Genomic DNA, 12208 nt, shown 5'->3' on the forward strand with positions numbered 1-12208 from the left:
TATCAACTCGGAGACCATGGTGGCAGCTACCCTTGATGCTGCATCACAGACAGGAGTGCGTGAGACGAACCTGGTTGCACGAATGGCAAAACATCTTTTTTTCAGATGAATTCAGGCTCTGTTTACAGCATCATGATGGTTGCATCCGTGTTTGGCGACATCGCGGTGAATGCACATTGGAAGAATGTATTCGTCGCCATACTGGTGTATCACCCGGCTTGATGGTATGGGATGCCATTGGTTACACATCTCGGTCACCTCTTGTTCGCATTGACAGCGCTTTGAACAGTGGATGTTACATTTTAGATGCGTTACAACCCATGGCTCTACCCTTCATTCAATCCCTGCGAAACCCTACATTTCAGCAGGATAATGCATGACCGCATGTTGCAGGTCCTATATGGGCCTTTCTGGATACAGAAAATGTTTGACTGGTGCCCTGGCCAGCACATTCTCCAGATCTCTCACCAACTGAAAACGTCTGGTCAATGGTGGCCGATCAACTGGCTCATCACAATACGTCAGTCACTACTCTTGATGAACTGTGGTATCGTATTGAAGCTGCATGGGCAGCTGTGCCTGTGCACGCCATCCAAGCTCTGTTTGACTCAATGCCCAGACGTATCAAGGCCATTATTACAGCTAGAGGTGGTTGTTCTGGGTACTGATTTCTCAGGAACCTATGCACCCAAATTGCGTGAAAATTTAATCACATGTCAGTTCTAGTATAATATATATGTCCAATGAATACCCATTTATCATCTGCATTCTTCTTGGTGTAGCAATTATAATGGGCAGTAGTGTGTGTGTGTGTGTGTGTGTGTGTGTGTGTGTGTGTGTGTGCGCGCGCGCTTGTGTTGTGTGATCAACAACGAGACTATGAAAATGAATGAAGAGAAGCGTGTTGGTGGTGAATATTCTGTAGAAAACACTTTGGACCTAGGATCAAGTATCAGTGAACTATCGTCCAACAGTAATCCAAGTGTAGATCAAAGTTTTGGTGGAGATGGTTCCAGTGAAAATGTCACCACGAGTACTCCAATTGCACAGGGAAGAGTAGGCGGAGATGATTTGTTAATGTTATTAATGCAGCATATGAAAGAAAGAAAGGAACAGATGGGACAGGTGAGGCAAGAAGCGAAGGAACAGATGGGACTGATTAGGCCGAACACTAGTAAGGTAAGGGAAATCCAGGATGGTTTGGCAGCACTAAAAATTACCGTTGAGACATGGCAGGGTGAACCCAATACTCATGTAGGAGCAGTAGAAGGAAGGTTAGAGATATTACAAACTAATTTCACACAAGAATTGTCCAAAAATGAGGAAAGATTTAAAAAGCTAGATAAACATGTGGAAATAGAAAATTTTAAACTTACAGTAGAGGTTGCTCAGACTAGGAGAATCTTAGAAGAAAAAGTAGAAACTTACAAAAGGAACTTTGAGTTAAAACTTACAGACATTTCTAATCAAATAAGTAATGTAGAACTGAAATGTGATGAAAAAATAGATTTATGTAAAAATAATGTTGTAGATTTAAGTAACAAAGTTGTAGAATTGCAAGAAGGTGTAGCCCAAAGAAATTTTGTTAGCAATATTAATTGTGTATGGGGTGGCATACCTTTAAAATGCTTTCCAGGAGATGGGAAATTGCATCCTGTTGATTTTTTACAGAATTGTCAGGATAATTTTAGTAATGATGTGACAGATAATGTTAAAATTAAATTTGTTAAGCGATTTTTGGACAGGGAGGAAATCTCATGGGCCAATCAGAATGTAAATTCTACCATGTCATATGATGAATTTGAAAGAAAGTTCTTAAATATGTTTTGGTCACAAATTAAGCAAGCTAGGATTAAAAGTGAGTTTTTGAATGGTCGGATGTATAGGGAAGGTGATGGTAGCATGAAGTGTTTTTTTGAAAGCCAGTTGAGGAAATTAATACACTTAGACAAACCTTCTGATGAGCTAATACAAATAGATGCCTTAAAAAAGAGATTACTGAAAAGCGTACAGTGGGAGTTGATTTATGGACCAGACGACTCTGTAGATCAGTTCTTGAGATACGTGGATAAATGAGAGACTAAATAATGGCAGATTTGACAATCAACCATCTGGGGGGTGGAATCAGAGCAGGAATCAAGGCAGGAATGATAATGAAAATCAGAACAATAATAGTGGTTACAATAGAAGCGATAACAGATGGATCAACCATAGTAATGGGAATGGAAACAGAGGACATGACAACAGGGAGAGACCTTGGAAGAATAGTAATAGACAATTAGATAATCACCAATCAAGATGAGGCAATTTATACTGATGGACACCTCATGGGATCTTGTCAGTTTTGGGAGGCAATTTAAACTGACAGACGCCTCATGGGAGCCTGTCAGTTTGGGGCGAGAAATAAGTACCGAAATCAGGCTAAACACCACCAGCCTAGAGACATTGAAAATAATTACACAAGACAGAGTAATCAAAGATATTGGAGTGGAAATGACAGAACTAATATAAGAAGAGCACATCAGATTAGCAGATTAAAGTTTGACAGTAAATTCTGGAAAAGTATGAATGAAAGTGTGGAAGAGAGAAGTATTAGCATATGTAAGAATGTTGAAGAAGTTCCGTTAGAGGAAGAAACTATTTCAAGTCTATATAATCAGTGTGGTGAAGATGTTTGCAAAAGAAAATGTTGGTTCTGATGGTAATCTTAATGAGTTTGGATTAAGTAAATTAATGGAGGAAGAATCTATTCCTGTTAAGTAATTAAGTAATTAAGTACTAGTGTACTTCTCAACAATTCTGATGATCATTGTAGAGATGTTGTAGAAGTGTCTAGTATTGGAGATGACAGCATGTGTAGTAATGTTGATGGTGAAAGTGTCAGTAGTAATGATGACTGGGAGGTTGAAGAAGATTTAGTTGATGGTGAAGAAGACGATGTCAGTAGTATTTGTGAAGATATGAAAACCAGATTGTACCAATGGAAACTGGGAAGGTATCATCAGATAAGGAACAGCCAATACAATTTAGATGTGATCCTAGAAACTTTATGGGATACTTACAACGGTTATAGTGACAGTGACAGAATAAAAAGGGTCATCAAGATAATTTGTGTTGTGGACTGGCAAGACAGCCAATCCACAATGACGGGTAGCCGAAAGTCACGCGTTTAGCTCACGCAGGCTGGCGTGAGGTCTGGAACAGGTCAAGGTCTTATAGTAGCAAAAATAGTACGTAGCTTCTGGAATACTTAACTTTAATCCATAATTGGTGAACATCGGTCTGACGGTACATGCATCACAAGATAAATAGCAATTGATAATGGCACCTTGCTAGGTCGTAGCAAATGACGTAGCTGAAGGCTATGCTAACTATCGTCTCGGCAAATGAGAGCATAATTTGCCAGTGAACCATCGCTAGCAAAGTCGGCTGTACAACTGGGGCGAGTGCTAGGAAGACTCTCTAGACCTGCCATGTGGCGGCGCTCGGTCTGCAATCACTGATAGTGGCGTCACGCGGGTCCGACGTATACTACCGAACCGCGGCCGATTTAAAGGCTACCACCTAGCAAGTGTGGTGTCTGGCGGTGACACCACAATTTGTGAAGAACTGCATTCCAACTGGGAAGGTAGAACCAATCAGCAGGCTTACAGTGAAAAGAAGAAACTGTGTAAAAGAGGGACATGACATCAAGCAATCATCTGATGTAGCTCTAAGTAAAATTCAAACAAGTAAGAGAAATTGTGCAGGCAAAAATGGTATAAACGACTTGGACTTTAGAGAGATTGAGGATGATTTGTAGCATGAAGATGATGATTTGTAGCATGAAGATGAGGAAAGCAGGAAGGAAAAAGTTTTGTGTTGCACATATATACGTATAGAAGTTGCAAATTATGAGGGACTTTGCCTCTTAGACATGGGTAGCCCTGTTTGTGCCATTTCTGAAAAATTTAGAGACCAGATAAGACACAGTGCTGGCTTTGAAGAATATCCTGTTATTGGAATCAAAATTAAGGAAGCAACTGGTAGGCTCAGCAAAGTAGTAAACAGACAAGCCTTAATATACAGGGTGCATCAAAAAAATGTATACACACTTTGAAACATCATAGAAAATTTATTTCCCGTTCTACAATGTTAAATTTCTGGAAATGGAAAGCTTAAAGTCCAATTTGAAAAATAAATGTACTTTGCAAATGTGATTAATGTTCAAACTGGTGGCCTTCAGCACAAATACATTTCTGAGTATGAGTCACCACAGATTCCATACATCGTACCAAAGTGTCCAATGAGATTTCTGCGCACACCTCCTGAATCTCATTCCAAAGTGTGTCCAGGTTACGTGGTTTACGTTTGTACACCTCATCTTTTACTGTGCCCCATAAGAAGAAATCCAGTGGCGTGAGGTCTGGAGAGCGTGCAGGAAACTCAATTGGTCCCCTGCGTCCTATTCACTGGTCTGGCATATTGTGATCCAGGTATGCTCGTACGTCCCTATGATAGTGTGGCGGGGCACCATCTTGTTGGAAATAAAACTCATCATTACCATATAATGCGCGAATGGCAGGGAATATGGAGTCAGCAAGCACTGTTAGATTCGTTTCTCCAGTAACAGTACCTTCAAAGCGAAAAGGCCCAATGAGTCCCCTGGCAGACAAACTACACCACACATTTACACCAGGCAAATTCACAGCCTTTTCAACTGTAATGTGAGGATTATCTTCAGCCTGGTACACACAATTGTACCTATTGACAGTTCCATTGAGTTTGAATCGGGCTTCATCCGACCAAATTATGCTACCCGTAAATTCTGGTTCACATCTCACCATCTCCTGAACCCATTCACAAAATTCTAACCGTCGATCTGGATTGTCGTCACTTAGCTGTTGCACCAGGCCTTGGACTGTACACATGAAACTTGCCTTTCTTCAGAATGCGTAGCACACTACTAGCACTTACATTACTCTCACATGCCGCTTGCCTTGAAGATTTTTGAGGCGAACGCTGAAACAGTTCCAAGACCGCAGTTGTGGAATCATCACTTGTAGCTGTACAAGTTCGCCCTGATCGACCTCTATGCACATCACACACTGTTCCAAGAATTTCGAATTTATCTCGTAGACATGTAATTGTTAACCTTAAAAGTGGTTCTGTACCATAGTCACTTCTCCACTGTCTTCCGATCGCAGCTCCATTGTCAAACATCCAGTACCACTTAATTATCTGCTTCTGCACTTCAAAGCTCAAACGCATGTCCGCCATGTTGCAGTTACTTCCTTGCCACTGCTGTCACCTGTTGAAGAAACATAACATTACTTTCTCACAGATATTTAACCTTGTAGAACGGGAAATAAATTGTATACTTTTTTTGGCGCACCCTGTATTTCACCATTAATGATGTACAGTATAACAAAGGATATTTTGTAGTACCTGACCTAATGAAAATATTTTGTTCAGAATGAATTGGAGAGATGGAGTAAATACAGATTTTGACTGGAATAACAAAAATTTAAGGTTTACCAACCCAAAGACAAATGTAACACATGTGACTGAACTAATCATCCAAAACTGCCTAGAGAAAAATTTTCAAATTAGAGGAGTGATTTGTGCAAATGAAAAGATTGTCATTAATGAGGAAGACAATGAGTAAGAATGCAGTGAAGACAAGTACACTGAATTAGTGGCCACCAAACTAAAAGAAGCTGGAAGTCTAGATAACGAACAGACAGATCAATTAGGTAGTTTGTTGTGGGTATACAAATGCGTTTAGTGAAAAACTATGAATGTAGACTTAATCTAAAACCTCACAAATCATTTATCATCAAACCATATGGAGTACCCATCACAAAAAGAAAAGCTGTGGAGGAAGAACTAGAAAAGGTGGAAGAGTGGAAAGTAATTGAAAGGTGCAATAGTGAATACAATAACCCATTGGCGGTAGTTTCCAAATGTGATGGTGGAGTAAGACTTGTGCTTGATTCAAGACATTTAAACAAATACCTTGAGAGGGAAACTGATCACCCTGAGAACATAGATGAGTTATTACATAAGTTTGAACATATGAAGTACATGTCTAGATTAGACTTAACAGCAAGTTTCCATCAGGTACCATTGGAAATTCAGTCTAGAAAATATACTGCATTTTTGTATGGAGGATGATGATATTGCTTTTGTGTTGTACCATTTGGCCTTAATGTATCAGCTGCAGAATTTATCTGAGCATTGGATTTTGTTTTAGGAAAAGAACTGTTAAGCAAACTAATCCTTTATGTTGAAGATATACTTGTAATAGGACAGAGTTGGGAAGAACACATACATTTGTTGGGTGAAGTGTGCTACAGATTAAGGCAGGGAGGCATGTTATTAAAACTAGAGAAGTGCAAATTCAGAGCTAAACAGCTCAAATTTTTAGGCCATACCATCTCAAAGGAAGAAATCTTACCTGATGAAGAAAAACTTGAAGCCATTGCAAAATTTCCTGCGCCCAAGACGATGAAACAACTTAACTCATTCTATGGAATTTGTGGCTACTACCAGAAGTTTGTCAGCAATCAAGCTTTAAATGCACCATGTTTGAACAACTAGTAGAAGAATAACACCAATTGGGTATGGGATAAGGACTGACAGGAAGCATTCAACAACATCAAGAAACAGATGTGCAATAGTAAAATGTTATACAGACCTGATCTTACAGACCCATTTTGCATTATGACTGACAGCAGTGACTACAGACTGGGAGCTCATTTGTTCCAAGAAAAGATTGTAGATTGTGTGATGGAGCATAGATCAATAGCTTTTGCCAGTAGAACTTTACAAAAACATGAGATATCATATACCGTGATCAAAAAAGAATTGTTACTAGTCTATTGGGCTTTCACCAAGTTCAAGAATTACTTATTAGGACTTCAAGTAGTAGTATCCACAGACCAAAAGGCTTTGATCTATATACAAGAGTGTACTTCGCATCACAGCAGGATAACCAGGTGGGCACACCAGCAGTTCAACTATACAGTAAAGTATATAAAAGGTGAAGAAAATCTAATTGCTGATGCTCTATCAAGATTGCCAATGGGAGGAGAAGGTGAAAATAACAGTGATGAGTGTGAAAGGGAATTCCAGGTTATGTATCTAAAAGTGGAGAAAGATGAGAATGAAATCAGGAAAATTTGTAATGACATCCGTAGATATCAGAACCATGATTCCAACTGGAAGTTAGTTAAAAGTTATCTCGGTAAGAGAGGACATGAGGAAGTAGAGCAGTATTATAAAGTGCACAAGGGTATACTTTTCAGAAGATACAGTGCACACAGTAATGCTTGGAGATTGTGTTGGCCAGAGGAGTATATTGAAGTATTGATGAAGTGGGTACAAGAGAGTTTTGGACATTGTGAGACACTGAAATGTATCCACAAGATCCAAGAAACTGTCTACTTTTACAAAATCGCCAGGAGAGTGAGGAAGCAATTATCTACATGTGACAGGTGCCAGAGGGTAAAAGTTAGTAATCGAACCTGCAAAGGATATATGCAAAACATCGCGTCAAAAGAACAACTACAACTTATAGCAGTTAATATTTATGGATCATTGCCTAAGGCTACAGAGCAGTGCCTGTGACGGGACAGGAGACAAAGTTTTAATCTGGTGGGAGCCATTCTTCATCTTAGAGATGGCTGCAACTTCCCCGCATTTGTCTTAAAGGTGTTTGACAAAAATTACGGCTTTGTGGCCAAAAAGGAGTCCCTGTAAGTCCTTGTACAGAAGAGGTATTGGAAGAGGATTTTTCTCCTTATCGTCGAGTCTTGCATTCCTCCAACAATACGGCCAAGGATGGGAACATGTTGGGATCATATTTTGTTGAATCATATGAGGCCTTTCCATTCAAAGAGACTGCCAGTGCTGTGTAACAACCAGTGGGAGAAAGTTTAAGTTGCTACATGTGCAAACAATTCCCATGGTACCACCAACTCCAAAAGGGGGCTCTCCCACATGGGTGTCCCCCAGCCACAGCAATTGCTACCTGGCCAGTTATTCGTTGCTGGGAGTCCCCATGCCCCAGTCATGAAGGGCACATACTCCATGGCATACACATGGACTGTGCAGCACAGGCACCAACAATGCAATCCCTTCATGGTTAGGGGGCTACCACCATGCATGTACTTGACGACCCCCCCAAAGCAGGATGGGTACTGTGCTGGGTTTTGGGCATACAACAACAGGAAGGAAGGGTGACAGGGTAGATGGGCACACAGGTGGAGCACACCACAATGGGTGATCTTCCCTGCATGACATGCACTTCTGCAAAATTTGAAAAAAATTGCAGGTCAAACCCAATAATGGCGACCACACAATTGTTAATGGAAGGTTGAGATAGTGCCAGGAGTGAAACTGAAAATCAAGACCAAAAATGTGAACCAAGTCCAGGCAGGGTCTGCACCAAAAGGACCATCTGCTGGAAAGTCAGAGAATATAAGACAGTCAAAGTGTATGTTTGCAGCATAGAAAAAGAAAGTAGTGCTGCAAAGGCTGGGGCCCCATGGTAGCCAAGCACATACTCACCTGAGTAGTGATCCTCCTGGGGCGCAGTTTTGCATGCTTCATATCTATTAGTTTAACATTCTTGAAGCATGTGAACTATATTGTTATTGTTGGAATTCTCTTCCTTCATGGCCGCGTTCTTGTGATGGTGCACAGGATTATCAGACTAGTAACAGAGAGTCAAAATGATGACCCCTCAGGCACAAGGCTGTTAACCCAAATTTATCACAAACTGACAATACAAAGATTCTAATCACTTCTTACTTTTTTGAGAATTTGAATTTATATTCTCTGGCCCTGAATGTGTACAGCTGCACATTGTCCTTCATGTCAATATGCAATTAATCAGTCCTAGGGAGATATCACCACTGCTAATTCAGCATTGAAGGAATTGTTTTACACTTGGTACTTCCAACACAGTCAGTTTGTAAATACTTTTTCAGTTGACACACCAGTTGGGAAGGTCTTTGTATAGTACATTGCAGTTATTTTTGTTATATCTCTCTACTTTCAGAACTTGCTGATTCCACTAATTAGTTCTTCAGAACAGTTATTACACAAAAGAACAAGAAAATCTCATTGGAAAAGGCATGTACCAGTACAATGGAGTTGTATTATCACAATAAGTTACTCAGATCAATTTACCTCATTTACAATTGCAATTTTATTAATTGTAGGAATGTTTGAATATTGTTTGCCCAGCCAACCAGACAGGGTTATTGAAGAATGAAACATAACCCATCTCCTGTTGCTGCTCTGCCTAACATACAAACTGAAGGAAATTAGAGCTTGCAAAATGTGTCACTGCATTTCACTTTGTTCCATGTATGAGGTGAGTTCACTAAGTAATGCAACACACTTTTTTCTCAGTCAGTTTCAGTCGAAAAAAATGGGGAATATGTTATGGGATGTACTCAGATATTCCTGCTTCAGCGCTTAGAGTTTCATGAAGTTCTAGTAGGTGGCAGCACTATACACAGCCTTTAAAATGGGTCCATAATGGAGGTGCATTCGAAGCAGAGAGCTGTCGTTGAGTTTCTTTTGACAGAAAACTAGAGCATCACAGATATTCATAGACACTTGCAGAATATCTACAGAGACCTGGCAGAGAACAAAAGAATGGTGAATCATTGGGTGAAGCCACTTCAGTGTGTTTGTCGTCACAAAAATGCAACTGAAGCTGTCCTCCTCCATGACAGTGCAATGCCTCACACAGCTCTGCACACCCAAGAAGAGCTCTCAGAACTTCACTGGACTGCCCTTCCTTATACACCCTACAGCCTTCCATCTACTTGGCCTAATGAAGGATATACTTCGCAGGAACCAGCATGTGAATGATGGGGAGGTTACTGATGTAGCACGACATTGGCTCTGATGATGTCCTGCAGAGTGATGCAGTGTGGGCATTTAGGCCATCCCAGTAAAGTGGCATAAGGCCATCACATTGAACAGAGATTATGTTCAAAAGTAGGGTTTTGTAGGCAAAAGAGTGGGGAATAATATGGTGAACTGGAATCCTGAATAAAGCCAATCTGCTTTCAGAAAAACACTGATTGCAATACGTATTGAATGAACATCCCTTGTACATTAGTTGAATCTGAAAGACATATTTTTACTGTATAATTTATTTCAGTATTTTATTCTCTAACACATTACCTCTGTTAAGGAACAGACTACAATGTATTAACTTGATGTACCTTGCAGCACTCCACTGGCACACCCATTTGAGACAACTGGAAGGACACCAGCGCAAGTAACACCTCTGACCAGAGAAAACATGCAGCTGACTGCAATATCTGTGTAGTCTCCAATGAAGTTAATTCAGTTTATAACCTTGTTCCGTAAGGATATCTTCTATCTTGGGCTGTAAGCAATAAAGCAGTATTGTCATATCAATGTGTCACCTCAGTTATCAGTACAATCCCTGCACCTGACAGTGACAACACTGGTGAACTGTGACAATGGGGAGACATGTCATTCTTTATCCCGATAATAAGCAGTAACAATGCATTCATGTTGCATCAGTTACACCACATCTCCAAAGGCTGTGTTCTGTATCTTTCAGCCACTCTGCCAATCGGGTCAGTAGGTGAGCACACCAAGCAGCCTTATTTTCGAAGGAGAGCTCCCATATTATTCTGTAAGCATTTCGGAAGCAATGCCACACAGTTCTAATGAACTGAAGCACTGTTGTCGGTTCACCTTGCACTGGCCAGTCACAAGCATGCGGCTGCAGATCTGTGTGTGCGCGCACGCCAACATACACACGCACACACACACACGCACACACACACACACACACACACACACACACACACACACACTCTCCCTGTCTCTCTCTCTCTCTCCCCCTCTCTGTCTCCACCCCCCCCCCCTTCTCTCTCTCTCTCTGCAGCGCACACAGTACCATGAATCCAAAGCGGCTAGCAGCCAGCACATGCATGCTATTCTTTGCAGTAATGAAAAGTGTGTTTAAAGTACATAGTGTTGCTCAAATATGAGCGGAAATGTCAGAAGAAAATGAGGTTAGTAGGTTCATATTCCAGTGACACTGAAATGGCTTTGAGGATTTCTATTGTGTTTGTCGTTTATGGGTGCTTTATTTGAAACAAAACCACCAACCCAGGATGCAGAAAGTCACTTTGTTATTGACAAATTTCAACTAGTATTTGTAGTATGTGCTAAAAACTGTAGCCTTCAGATCATACCTGAGACCTGTAATTCGAAAATGGAACTGCAGAGAAATGGTCTGAAAGTGATTCAATTTAGTCTTTAGTTCAGTCTTTCATTTCAGTCCGATTAGTCTTAAGTCACAACATCAAATAAACCAACATCAAATAAACTCATTACTGATACAGCATGCTTTTACATGTATGTGTAAATGAAGGCCAGATACACTATTCAAAACCAGGCAATAATAACGTGACTTACTGCATAGTTGCTTGTTTTGTTTAAAATGTACCACACATAATCAAGAACAACATGAAAAAGTTTATATGTTGTTTATGTGTTGTGTAGGTAAGGTCCCGAAAACATTAGTTTACATGAATCTCCACAAAGCAGTGAATGCTGATGTTGGATTTCATGATGAAACATACAGCACTACAGACTGGGAGTCACAGGAACAGATGGAGTCTAACAAAAGCAGAGACTTTTGCAAACAATCTGCAACCAAGCTCAACAGCCTGCCCAATAGAGCATTGACAACAGCAGATAAATGGATGAAGGTAACGTACGTACACTGTGATGCAATGCTGATTACAGACTGTTTTCACTAAATATTACGCATCAATGTTGCAGCTCATTTATTTATTTTCTTTTATGTCTATTTCATATGAGACATGGCAAGAACGGAGAAGTGATGTATAGGCAAAAGCTTCTCTAGCACAGAAGGAAACACAGAAAACAGGAGGAGGACTAAGTACAAAAGCTAAGCCCCTGACCTGTCTCAGGGGGCGGCCTCCTGTCTTCTTGGGTCCGTGCGTTGTTTCTGGACATGAAGAAGTACCAGACACCTTAATCATAGCATGTCAGGTATTGGTGTACTTTCTTTGGCCTCTAGCAAGACATGTGGATGCCAATGTCTCTGAGCCTTGTTTCATAAGCCATTTCGCAAGATACTTGTGCAGTTACTACCTTCCTTCCTGTAAACATCAGTGAGTGTTTCAAAGATTTC

The sequence above is a fragment of the Schistocerca serialis genome, chromosome 8 (genome assembly GCF_023864345.2).
Source record: "Schistocerca serialis cubense isolate TAMUIC-IGC-003099 chromosome 8, iqSchSeri2.2, whole genome shotgun sequence".
In the NCBI taxonomy this organism is placed as follows: Eukaryota; Metazoa; Arthropoda; class Insecta; order Orthoptera; family Acrididae; genus Schistocerca; species Schistocerca serialis.